The sequence below is a fragment of the Taudactylus pleione genome, unplaced genomic scaffold (genome assembly GCF_031769625.1).
Source record: "Taudactylus pleione unplaced genomic scaffold, aTauple2 ptg000007l, whole genome shotgun sequence".
Lineage (NCBI taxonomy): Eukaryota > Metazoa > Chordata > Amphibia > Anura > Myobatrachidae > Taudactylus > Taudactylus pleione.
The window spans coordinates 22,304,396-22,319,000 of NW_028284410.1; positions in this window are offsets into that span (position 1 = coordinate 22,304,396).

Consider the following 14,605-nt stretch of genomic DNA (forward strand, 5'->3'; position numbering starts at 1 on the left):
AGCGTACCATTCTGGACGCGCGTTGCTCTGTTTACTCGTCACGCCCTCAAATTAAATCTGAAAGTCTGCAGTTAAAGCACATCTTGTTTGTTTCATTTCAAAACCATTGTGGTGGTGAATAGAGGCCAAAATCTGAAAATTCTGTCAATGTCCCAATATTTATGGACCTGACTGTATATACACACACACACACACACACACCATCCAAAAGAACACAGCACTTACCTATGTAAGTATGTCCTGACGAAAGGGCGATGCCCTGAAACATAGACATTAAAGACACTGGTATGTGACATTTTTGTCGAGCCCATTCGAGTGCTGTGTTCTTTTGGATGGTATGGATTACAACATATACTAGCAGTTGCATTGGGACAGTGCTGAGTGCCGGCAGTTTTGGGACTGTATATATATATATATATATAATTATATATATATATTCACACAAAGAATCTGCCACCGAACTTAGGGGCCCATTTATCAACAAGTTTTATCTTAACGAGTGATAAAATTCTTTGCATATGATAAATGGTGCTTCAGCCAACTTATTATATAGATGTTAGGAATAGGGTATTGATTAGCACTACAGCGCTACACCTAGAAAGTTTGTGAATTGTAATTTTCAATGTCCTAGAAGACAGACACTCCCAATGCGGCAGATAATTTTTTCCTTATGGACTATTGTTCCGGTCTTGAAAAATAAGTTACTGCAAAAGGTGAAAAAAAGCACCATCTAGCGTACTATTATAAGAAAAATAAATATTGTACTCATATAGGGGGAGATGTACTAAGCCTTGGAGAGAGATAAAGTACCAACCCATCCGTTTCTGTTATTTGTCAAACACAGCCTGTAAACTGACAATTAGGAGCTGATTGGTTGGTACTTTATCTCTCCACTTTATCTCTCTCCAATGCTATCCCATATACTGTTAAAACAGATACAACTGGTAATCAGTTAGCACAGAAAAACACAAGGTACTGCAAGCCCCAAGGAATGAAGAAGTTTTCACTGTACATCTACAGTAGGTTAAAAAAGTTTCCTTGATGATTTTGCTCTTCTTGTTAAATGATACATTGACCAATGCCCGACGTCACACCAACAGAGCATACCATAATGCTAGAGATAGAATTTTCTACCACCATCAACTTGGGAGTGGCCGGGACACCTTTGTTATACCTGTTTATTGTGCTTGGAGTCACTTACCATCTGTAAAGGATCCTTTTAAAGGATAAGTAGCACATTATAGCCTCTAAGGAGGTAATTATTATTGACATGGTTGACCATTATTGAACCATTATTGAAATGGTTAAACACTACAAGCTGTCTTTTAACTATGCGTTATTGACTGTACATGACTCATCAGTCTCAATAACATCACATGTTTGAGCTTTGAGTCACCAATCTTAAAGGTCAGGCCGTTTAGACTGCAGGAGCAAGATTTGTTTACTTGACTTTATAAAAGGGTCTGCATGTGCCCAAACCTGTCACTATGTTATTGGAATGTCACAGTGCTGTACAGCTGTACAGTACTTAGCCCAAAATACTTTATAATATTGACTGCTGTCTATCTTCTATCACCTTTATCCAGTTATCTTTAATAAAACCTACTCTGGATTGGAATCAATATGTGGACTAATTTTGCTCACATCCGCTATGCACCTACCAACTTGTAGGCATCTACCAATAATTATAACATCTAAAGGGAGGTTTCTGGTGATTGGGCATATTTAAATTGAATCCAAAAAATATAAATAATCAGAATAATTTTTAATTACAATAGTTGGAATTAGTTGCGTTTGAATAATTTTAATTAAAATTAAAACTGCGTACCTGTGCTACTGGATATATGGACATCATTGCTGATGTCTGGTACGCCTCCCCCTTTTAAAGAAATGACACAAGTGTATGTCCCAAAGTCCATAAATTTTAAGTCAATTATATCCAAGTTTGTGATGCCTGGAGAGACATCAGGGTCTGTCTGAATAATGACCATTCGTTCAGAACTTCGCAATGGCCTCCCATTTTTAAACCAACTGAAAGAAAGTTCTTCTGATAGATCAGCTTCCACCTTGACAGGATATTTTCACCTTTCGGCCAATCTGGATGTTGTCATTCTAGTGGTAGGGCACGGAGATATCCAATAGCAACCTTTTTTTAAAGCTAAAAAACACCCCATAAATCAATTAAATTAGAAAAGTGAAGCAATTAACCTCCTCAGCAAGGCTAAAAATAGGCTTTATGGTGACTTATTTAATAACATATAGCTGTAAACAGTAGCAACCTATAATGGCTGCTATTTTTGAGGCAGAGATTAGAAAATCAAGGCTGATATCTGATTGGTTCTTAAGGCTAATAGCACAAATGTGCCTTATTCAGAGATGTATCCCGATGGTTAGCACACATCTCCGATTGTTAGAGGACTGTGCATGCGCAGCCCTCCAACTGTGATTCTGCTCACAGTGACTCCCAGCTCCAGTTTGATTGACAGGCTTCAGAGTTTGTGAGGCGGAGTTGGGGCGTTCCTGGGCAGCGTTCCCGGAAATGGGAATGTGTCATTCCCGTTTTCCGGGAGGGACGAAGCCAGGGTCTGCATTGGACATGTAGATTTTCTGGCCTCGCAAGCTGCTAGGACCAGGAAAGTAAGCTTCAGCTACTGCAGCCTGGCAAAAGGAGCAACCATTACAACCGATGGTTGCAATTGGTTGCGATGGTGATCTCAGACTGCAACCTCAGTCTCTGGGATCACAGATGCAGTCCCTTTAAGGCAACAGCAGCTTAAATTGAGTTTAAAATAATTTAGGAAATGTGGTCAGTAAATGCTGACCCTGCATGTTACTTAATAATATACAGTGCATCTTGAAAGTATTCATAGCGCTTCACTTTTTACACATTTTGTTATGTTGCAGCCTTATTCCAAAATGGAATAAATTCATTTTTGTACTCAAAATTCTACACACAATGGGCCTGATTCAGAGCCGGACGCAATTAGCGCTCGCTCGTCCAGAAAATATGGGTGGCTATTCAAATGAACCGTTCGCTGTTTGCGGTCTGTTCACGCCTCTAGGTCTGAATGAGCGTACAAAACTTGCGGTCGTTTTTTAGGAAACTACACCCCCTGGCCGCTCGCATCCTACGTCATGTCCGCTATTTATTAGATTAATCGAGTACATCGAACAGGGTATGAACTGCTCGCTATTCTTGTGGTTGGTTTTTGCTACCACAATTTTGCGAGCAGTTCTGGCTATAAAATAACCCAGTGACGTGGTCAATGACGCTGCTGTTTTAAATATGCACACCCATAAAACGCCCGTTTTGACCTTTGCACGCCTGCGATCGGATCTCCACTCCCCGTTTTCAAGCACCTTCCCCTGTTACCACCCACGTACGCCTCTTTCTGTCACTCAAATTAGCAGACATTCGCTATTTTGCGAGCACATGAATTTCGGCCGCACTGCCTGGTTCGCGCATGCATATAACGATCCGTACGCATGCGCAGTTGGGCAAACATCGCTCAGAGCGAACGAGCTGCCGCTTACGAGTGGCTCTGAATCAGGCCCAATATCCCATAATGATAACGTGTAAAAAGGTTTTTTTTAGATTTTTGCAAATTTAATGAAAAAAAAAAGAAATCACATGTACATAAGTATTCACAGCCTTTGCCATGAAGCTCAAAATTGAGCTTAGGTGCATCCTGTTTCCACTGATCATCCTGACATGGACTAATTCTCTAGCAATGGTTTTTGTTGACATATTGCGAAAATAGTATCGCTTCCGGGTACCAGGTAGCATAATCCACTATCTCCAGAATATATTGATGGTTCCGGACAGATTTAATTAAAGGTCCAACCAAACCCATAGCTATTCTTTCAAATAGAACCTCAATATTGGGGAATGAGACAAGTGAACTTTTAAAGTGTGGCTTTGGAGCATGATACTGACATTCAGGGCAGGATGCACAATAGTCAGACACCTCTTTATGGACCCCGGACCAGAAAAACCTCTGTAAAATTCATTAAGTGATTGTCTCTACCCCTAGGTGACCTGCGGATATGTGACCATGAGCCAGGTCTAACACTGTTCTTCTATATGCATTGGGAACTACCAATTGTTCCACAATATCTTCCCCTTTCTTAGTCACTTGATACAAAAAATCCTGGCGTACTTTCATGTGAGGATATGACAACCTACTATAAGGGTCTATGGGTTTACCATCAATCACTTTTATATTCTCCCTGGCTTTTACCAGAGTTGGGTCATTTAATTGCTCCACGGCAAAGATCTCTTTTCTGACTTCAAGATCAGGCAGATGATCAACTGGTTCAACAACACTTCCTATCTCAGTGGGAGGCTCATCATTCGGCAACCCACCATCACTCTCAGCATTCTCTGGTTCACCAATCATGCTAGCAAAAGGGAACACGTCAGACTCAGAAGAAACTCCCACTGCTACTGCATCAGTAACCTTCTCAAATGGGTTGGGTTATTTACTTCTGAACCAAATCGACTTTCCCACAAATACCAGAAGTGAGCAAAGTCTCTCCCCAATATTGCATCATACATCAAACCATGAACCAAACCCACAGAGACTACAGTGGAACCACACTGTGTTTCTATGTTCACTTTCTCAGTAACATAACACCGAGTATCCCCATGTATGCAAGTCACACCAACAGTGTTTCTCTTACGATTTAAGGGGTTCACCAGTTCAGCTTTCATAAGAGTAACCAGGCTACCAGAATTTAACAGAGCCTGTACCTGGTTGCCTTCTATAGTGACTATACACATTTGCTTATCTGTCTCAGCCTGTCGGTCAGCAGTACAGGCTGGCTGTGTAAAGAAAGACACTCTGCGATTGACATAAGCACTATCATATTGCATAGGTTCAGAGGTAAGTCAACAATTAGCGGCAATATGGTCCAAACCACCACATCAAAAACATTGTATCATACTGGTATCAAGTCTTTTATGGGGTAGGAACCTTCCTGGCCTGGCTGGCCTATTTCCACGTTCCAAACCCACAGTCTTAAGTTCATTCCACCACCCAGCATCCTTCTCCCCTGGAATACTGTAGTATTACCAGTGATCATGCAAGATCACCATTGCGGAATTGGAGCTCGGTGGGGCATACTCAACAGTTCCTCAGCCGCCACATACCTCTCCACCAGTTCAACCAATTGGTCTGCTGTTTTAGGGTTATCCACTTGCACAGGGTTGCAGGTAGAGATTGCAGGTATCAATCCATAATGATCCTATCCACGATCTGTGGTCCTGTTAGAATCTCTGGCTGCAGCTATTTTGTGGTAAGATGGACGAAGTCATGCATTTGAGAGTGTGGAGGCTTTTCTTTTGGAACTCCTAGTGGTGGACTTGTTGTGCGCGAACAAACACTGACTCCCAATCGAGATAAGATTTCTTGTTTTAGTTTATTATAGTCTTTAGCATCAGTCAGGCACAAGTGAAAGTATGCTTTTTGAGGTTTTACAGTTTGGCTTATGTCTGCATTTTTATAAAAAGCACAAACGAATTAAATGAAAAATGGAAAAAAAAAATAGAAAAAAATGTGACTGATAATTTGAGGCCACTTTCATTTTATTCAAAGAAATTTTAAAAAAATAATAAAAAATATTATTCAGTTTCAAAAATACTTTAAATTTAGAGTGCCTAAACTAACAAAAAAGTTGATTTTGGGGTGATTTGAAACAGGTTCTTTTATAACAGTCAAAGATGACATGCAATTATTTGATCTATTAAGCTAATTGAAATCTTCCAAATGACTGATTAGTTGCTATGGGGCGGGGGCGTCCAAAGGGTTCTGCGCTGTGTCCTAACATTTTCACCTTAAAATACAGATTTTCCCTATCTTTTAACTCCCTCAGGTTCGTGTGTACAAAAAAAACCTGTGAATTTTGGAACTGATTTGCAACAGCAATTTGCAGTGCAGGTTTGCTGTGAAAATAGCTAGCACAAGCCAACTCACACCTAATTGGGTTGACCCCTAAGATATAAATGTATATCTACATTATTATATATAAGTCATTATATAATGTACTATATAATGAGATTACATTTTAGATTTAATTTATATTTTATCCTGTGTTTGCTAATTGGTTATGTGTTTCTACCTGAATTATAATAAAGTGTCTATAACAAGTAAACACAGACTTTGGAAACTCTGTGTTAAAATGACTTTGGTACCATCACTCTTGTGAGTATACATTTCTATTGTGTATTCTCTGTACTAAGGACTATTACAGATCTTGACCCTAGACAAAAGAGACTCCAGCGCAAGAGTACTCTAGTAGGCTAGCAGGGGGTCAGGGAGAAAAGTGGGTAAATAGTGTTATAAATGTATTACTAGGTCAGGAGAGGTGAAGTTTTATTAATGGCACAAGAAAGAGCAATACCCATTTCTGTATATGCCAGTTGCTTATACCTGGCATCTTCTAGGTTTTACCCAAAATTAATTACATAAAACGTATCTATGTAACACTTGTTACAGGGGAGGTAATTTCTGAAGTACAAAATTTGCAACTCTATTCGCACATGTGCCTAGATTTGGGCAGCAGGATGGTGTGTTGCTTGGTCTGTGGGGAGAAGTAAGGGTGTTCCTTCAGTAGAATGGAGTCATGCAGAGCAGCCATGGAACAAGGGTTCTTGTATTGCAGTGTGATTACTGAAGAGCAGTCAGAAAGCAGGTTTAGTCTTTCCCATTTCTCTACTCCACAAAATTATTTATTCCCATGAGCTCTGAGTTGGCAGTCTTCAGGTCTGAGCCTATACTTCTATAGGACCCATTTTGCTCCTCAATGTTGCACTGCGGTAGTGTAGCGTATTCCTAGGTGCACTCTGGGAAACTAAATATACACTCACCAGCTATAACATTAAAACCACTGACAGGTGAAATGAATAACAATGTCTTGATGCCCAGGACACCTTTCAGAGGTCTTGTGGAGTCCATGCATTGACGGTTCAGAGCTGTTTTGGATGCAAAAACAGATGTATTTTTCTATGTAAAAAAATGCCTGAAAGGAGACTTAACATGTACAAAAGAAGGGGATCTTGTCTCACAGCGCAACAGCGACATTCTTGTGTACTGCAAGAGACCAATGTTTCCCTTAATCCACAGGGGAATGCAGTGTTAGGGACACAAACTCCAGTCACCAGAGGGGGTGAAGCCAGCCACCACAGACAGACTTGGCAAACCATTAGTCAGCCTGCAAAGAACAGGGCCTCTTTATAACTAGCAGACAGGGGTGTGTTAGGAGAACCTATTTTGATTGGCTGGACGGCTAATCTTAAGCTAATTTCACATTTAACAATGTGTACCTAGCCAAGCTATCGTGTGATGGACTCAGCGGGGGTCCTGGCATTAGCAAGTGCATACACACTTGCCAATGTTGGGAGTGACAGCATGGCAGAATGGCCCTCGCTGACGTTGGGCGATGTTGCTGACGTTGCACGGGAGCACGCATCATCAGTGACATTGAGGGTACACACTAGACGATGTTGCCGACATGTAGTCTGATCCAGCTGGATCGGACAACATATCATCTAGTGTGTGCCCGGCATTAGTGTAGTTTCCATAGAAATGAACCAAGCACCCAAGTTCATCCATGCTTCTGCTCCACAAAGTTACTGACCCTCTAGTAGTATGACAATGTATAATATAAGTGCACGGACTGGAGCCTGACCCCTGGAGGAGAGAGTGGGGCTCACCAGGGATTTCTGCTGTACACCTGTGGGATGTTTATACTACATTAATTGCTTAATCAGACAAGTTTTATTTCTAAATGTAATAGAGCAAGAATTATTACGTGCTAAACCTTCATTTTACATACTGTATATGCACATTTTATCTGTAGAGGTTTTGTGACCCTTTAAAGTTTCTCTATATATCCTTTTGTAGATCCCTCATGTAACTGCAAAGAAAAACATTAATGGTACATCGGTACATTATACGGGGAAATACCTAACAGCAACATGTGTTGTGCACAGCTCATCAAGCCAAGACAAAGAAGGGCAGCCCAATATTAGACAAATAAATCTTGGAGTAAAATGTGTGTGGGAAAAGTATATATACTGTTTCCCTTTACCTGAACACAACATAAATGTACATACTGTAGGACCGGACATTCACATTTTTAAACACCTCCACCTTTAGTAAATATGTTCCCCATCATATATGGCACATAGAGGGTTGGTGCCCTCCGTAGCTGCCCTTACCAGAAGCTAAGTGGTGACTCACACTGGAGGACTAAAGTCAGCCTGCAGCTGTACAATAGGGCTTAATGGAACCTGATTTATAGATGTCTAGCTAAACTATGGAGGGATTACCAGTATGAAAGTGTGCCTGCATACCACATTTTTTTGAGTGATCATACACTAAATTTCAGGGAAGGCGGGGAGGGGGTCCCCCATCTGTTATTCATGGATGGCATAACTGGCTAACAACTCCTCCACCAATGGTAGTTATTTACATTTTCATTTATAGGGCGCCACAAGGAGGGCCGGCTCCAGGTCAACTAGCACCCTGTGCGAGAAATGGTGGAGTGCCCCCCCCATGAGAAATCAAACACACATTGCCGCCATATTGAAAAAAAACAAAATAAATACAACACACTAATGAGATGCAATGAATGTCCCCACAGGAAAATAATAAAAAAAACACCTTGTCCTCTAATTATATGTATTCCTTGCAGTTCGTGGAGCATATTTTAATCTGAATGTTTTCTCTACATCAAATCTACATTTCACCTTACATACCATTACATTAAATCACACATTCACATTACACACCATTACATTAAATCACACATTCACATTACACACCATTACATTAAACCACACACATTCACATTACATACCATTACATTAAATCACACACATTCACATTACACACCATTACATTAAACCACACACATTCACATTACACACCATTACATTAAATCACACACATTCACATTACACACCATTACATTAAATCACACATTCACATTACACACCATTACATTAAATCACACACATTCACATTACACACCATTACATTAAATCACACACATTCACATTACACACCATTACATTAAACCACACACATTCACATTACACACCATTACATTAAATCACACACATTCACATTACACACCATTACATTAAATCACAAACATTCACATTACACACCATTACATTAAATCACACATTCACATTACACACATTACATTAAATCACACACATTCACATTACACACCATTACATTAAATCACACACATTCACATTACACACCATTACATTAAATCACACACATTCACATTACACACCATTACATTAAATCACACACATTCACATTACACACCATTACATTAAATCACACATTCACATTACACACCATTACATTAAATCACACACATTCACATTATACACCATTACATTAAATCACACACATTCATATTACACACCATTACATTAAATCACACACATTCACATTACACACCATTACATTAAATCACACACATTCACACTACACACCATTACATTAAATCACACACATTCACATTACACACCATTACATTAAATCACACACATTCACATTAAATCACACATTCACATTACACACCATTACATTAAATCACACTCATTCACATTACACACCATTACTTTAAATCACACATTCGCATTACACACCATTACATTAAATCACACACATTCACATTACACACCATTACATTAAATCACACACATTCACATTACACACCATTACATTAAATCACACGCATTCACATTACATACCATTACATTAAATCACACACATTCACATTACACACCATTACATTAAATCACACACATTCACATTACACACCATTGCATTAAATCACACACATTCACATTACACACCATTACATTACATCACACACATTCACATTACACACCATTACATTAAATCACACACATTCACATTACACACCATTACATTAAAATACCACACATTCACATTACACACCATTACATTAAATCACACACATTCACATTACACACCATTACATTAAATCACACACATTCACATTACACACCATTACATTAAATCACACACATTCACATTACACACCATTATATTAAATCACACACATTCACATTACACACCATTACATTAAATCACACACATTCACATTACAAACCATTACATTAAATCACACACATTCACATTACACACCATTACATTAAATCACACACATTCACATTACACACCACTACATTAAATCACACATTCACATTACACACCATTACATTAAATCACACACATTCACATTACACACCATTACATTAAATCACACACATTCACATTACACACCATTACATTAAATAACACATTCACATTACACACCATTACATTAAATCACATGGACTTTTGCATATTACACATTTATTTGAGACCCCTTCCAAATTTCCTTTATCCCAACCTTTTATTTTTTCTTACAGCTCAAAGGGTAACTCCAACCTTTCATATATACCTCACACCAGAAATTACTTAATTTTAATTGTTGATAGATAACAAGTGAATTGTTGAGCACAGTCCCCATCACTGACTCTGAAGTCACAGTGCTCCTCAGCCCAGAGTCAGCACCTGCTCACTGCAGTCACAGTGCACCTCTACCAGCACCCTCATAGCCCCCCCATTCTCAGCCCCTGCTCACTGCAGTGATCCTCAGCCAGCTCCCCCCACAGCTCCCCTAGTCTCAGTCCCCGCTCACCGCAAACACATTTCTTCTCAGCCAGCACCCCCCAGTCTCAGCCCCTGCTCAATGCAATCAGTGTGTTCCTAGAGGACCCCCCTCAGCCACTGTTTAGCCCCCCCCAGACTCAGCCCCTGCAACAACAGAGCCCCCTCCCCCACTCTCAGTAAATGCTCACTGCATTGCAGCCAGCCCCCTGCACCTCACCTTTCAGCAGAGGCCCCTCTCCTCAATCAGCAAGTGTGTCAGCACCTGTAGACCTCATTATGCGCTGTGGTCAGGGGTGGATTGGGATGGAAAACCAGCCCGGGAAATTTCTGAAGCAGCCCTAAATGGGAGGAGGTGGAATCTGTGAAGGGGGCAGGATCTGATGGCATATCTAAATGGGTGATGGTATATGAGGGTTATGTAAATGAGAGAGCAAGAGACGGCCTAAGGGCCTCATTTATCAACCAGTTTTATCATTCACAATGAGTGATAAAACTCGTTGTGTATGATAAACGGTGCTCCAGCCAATCAGCTCCCAACTATCATCTGTTTGAAAAATGACAGTTGAGAGATGATTGGCTGGAGCATCATTATCATACGCAGCAAGTTTTATCACTTGTTGTGAATGAAAAAACTAGTTGATAAATGAGGCATAGGAGAGATGTCTGAAAGCTGTTTTATTCCTCATCATTTATCAATGTACAGTCCCCTCTCCTTTATATAATAATGCTACATATCAGTGTGTGCTGGGAGCTGTGTTATTCCCCCTCATATATCACTGTATGGTCCCCTCTCTCCTATATAATAATACCACATATCAGTGTGTGACGGGAGCAGTTTTATTCCCTCTCATATATCACTGTACAGTCCCTTCTTCTCAATATAATAATAATACTGCATATCAGTGTGTACTGGGAGCTGTTATTCCCCCTCATACAGTATATCAGGGTACTGTCCCCTCTCTCCTATATAATAATAATACCACATATCAGTGTGTGACGGGAGCAGTTTTATTCTCTCTCATATATCACTGTACAGTCCCTTCTTCTCTATATAATAATAATACTACATATCAGTGTGTACTGGGAGCTGTTATTCCCCCTCATACAGTATATCAGGGTACTGTCCCCTCTCTCCTATATAATAATAATACCACATATCAGTGTGTGACGGGAGCAGTTTTATTCCCTCTCATATATCACTGTACAGTCCCTTCTCCTCTATATAATAAAAATACCACATATCAGTGTGTACTGGGAGCTGTTATTCCCCCTCATACAGTATATCAGGGTACTGTCCCCTCTCTCCTATATAATAATACCACATATCAGTGTATGACAGGAGCAGTTTTATTCCCTGTCATATATCACTGTACAGTCCCTTCTCCTCTATATAATAATTATACCACTTATCAGTGTGTACTGGGAGCTGTTATTCCCCCTCATACAGGATATCAGTGTACTGTCCCCTCTCCCCTGTTTAATAATAATACCACAAATCAGTGGGCTGGGAGCTGTGTTATTCCTCCTAATCCATATCACTGTATGGCCCCTCTACTGCCATTAATATAAATAATCCTAATTTCAGTGTGTGCTGAGAGTTGATTATTAACACTAACATAGAGAGCATACGGGGGAGTGTGATAGCACATTAAGGTGCACCTGGAGGAGTCTTATGGCACATTAAGGGCATGTGAAGGGGACTAATGGCACGGGTATGTGAAAGGTCTGATGGCATAATTGTGGCATGTGTCGAGTTCCATTACTATATTTTATGCCAATCACACTCCTTAAACATATATTCCCATTACCCCCCTCCTCCCTCCTTTACATGGTATTGTCATTACCACCCCTTATACATTGCGTGCCTACAACAGCCCTACCACCCCATTTTATATTGTATTCCACTATTTAACTTATAATAAATTGACCTCCTTTTTTTTTTTCAAAAGCTGCTGCTAGCCTTGGCTAGGGGAGGCTGGGGCAGTCAGCGGTGCGGGACAGTGCTGCAGTGAGCTGAGTTCCTTCTTTAGGGCAGAACCACCACTGGGGACAGGATGAAATAAGAAGATGTTGCTGGGACCAGCCAGGGCTGGGCGTGCACTGCCAATTGCATACCATGCATCATAGCATGCGCCCGGCAATTTGGTTTGCGGTGTCTGAGCATTGGCAGGCTGGGCAGCAGCACCCCCGCACGGGAGATTGTCCGGCTGAGGGTGTCGGACTCGTCATACTGGGTCCCGCACTCCCTTAGCAGAGGGCGGGGTTCTGGGTGAGTAGGGTGGGGCCACCCACTGGGCCAGTCCGGACTAAGCTGGAAGAAGAAAAAAAAAGCCTTCCTATCCTGGAATTAGTGGAGAGCTCTAAATGATGTAAATGATGCGGCGTGGCAACAGTAAGGGCTTCCAGGCCGCCGGATACTTGTCCAAATGCCTCTAAAAGGGGACCAGCCAGTGAGGGCATATTCCCCCCCTGCCCAGCCTGCCCCTGCACATATGGTCGCAAAAGCACAGCACAGTTTTGGCACTGAAGGGGCTGCTAATGGAAGGTGTATGGCGCAGCAGGAAGTAGCTCAGTTTCCCTACATCCCAATCCGCCCCTGGCCGTGGTTCCCTTCTCCTCCTCCAGTGCAGAGCATGCAGTGTAGATGCGCGGGCAAGGACAACGGCGTGGGACGTCACATGCCAGCAAAGGGCTGCCCAGCGCTGCAAATAACTGCGGGGTCTGTCACTCAGTGATTGTGACAGACTCGCTGTCTGTGTATGTAGCTGCAAAGTGCTGAATGGCCGGGAAATCAGCAGGGTGTGCAGACGGGAATCGGCGCGCCCACAAAGGATGGTGCCCTTGAGCAGCCGCTCAGGTGGAACATGCCTAGAGCCGGCCCTGGCCACAAGTGGTCCGCAGCGCCGTACATACAGCAACAGTAGGACAGTATAGGGTACACAGAACATAACATTACTGTAACCAAAACACAAACAGAGCACAAGTAACAATTAGCACCCTAATTCTCAGTACACAATACAGCTGTGAAGCAAGGTAAGCAGGGGAGCAATCTGTGAAATGTGGAACCTGTCTGCAGAGGTGACGGCAGGGCCGGATTTCCCGCTAGGCATCCTAGGCGCTCGCCTAGGGCCCGGCGGGACCCAAGGGGCCCGTGGACAGGCCCCTTTGCCCTTAGAAATTACACGACCACAGCGCTCCCAGAGGAGCACTGCGTGAGCACCGCGTGACGTCACGTCATGACGTCACGTGGTCCCGCCCCTTCTCCCGCTCGGCTGTTGTCCCAGTCCATACCCTTTTCTCATGAGACCAGCGCGCGTGCCTTCGCCGCGTGCGGAGGCCCCAGAGATGGGCCTGTTTGCTTTAATTGCCAGGGCCTATGGGTGCCATTATAATGTAGGGACTCTGTGATTAGGGACAAGTCACTGACCTCTCTGTGTGTGTTACACTCACTGACACATCCTCTGTGTGTGTGTTACACTTACTAACACATCCTCTTTGTGTGTTACACTGGCACCTACTGGATTTATCATCCCCCTTTCCTCCCGTCTCCCTCTGTTCTTCCCCCTTTCCTCCCGTCTCCCTCTGTTCTTCCCCCTTTCCCGTCTCCCTCTGCTCTTCCCCCTTTCCTCCCGTCTCCCTCTGCTCTTCCCTCTTTCCTCCCGTCTCCCTCTGCTCTTCCCCCTTTCCTCCCGTCTCCCTCTGTTCTTCCCCCTTTCCTCCCGTCTCCCTCTGTTCTTCCCCCTTACCTCCCGTCTCCCTCTGTTCTTCCCCCTTACCTCCCGTCTCCCTCTGTTCTTCCCCCTTTCCTCCCATCTCCCTCTGTTCTTCCCCCTTCCTCCCGTCTCCCTCTGTTCTTCCCCCTTTCCTCCCGTCTCCCTCTGTTCTTCCCCCTT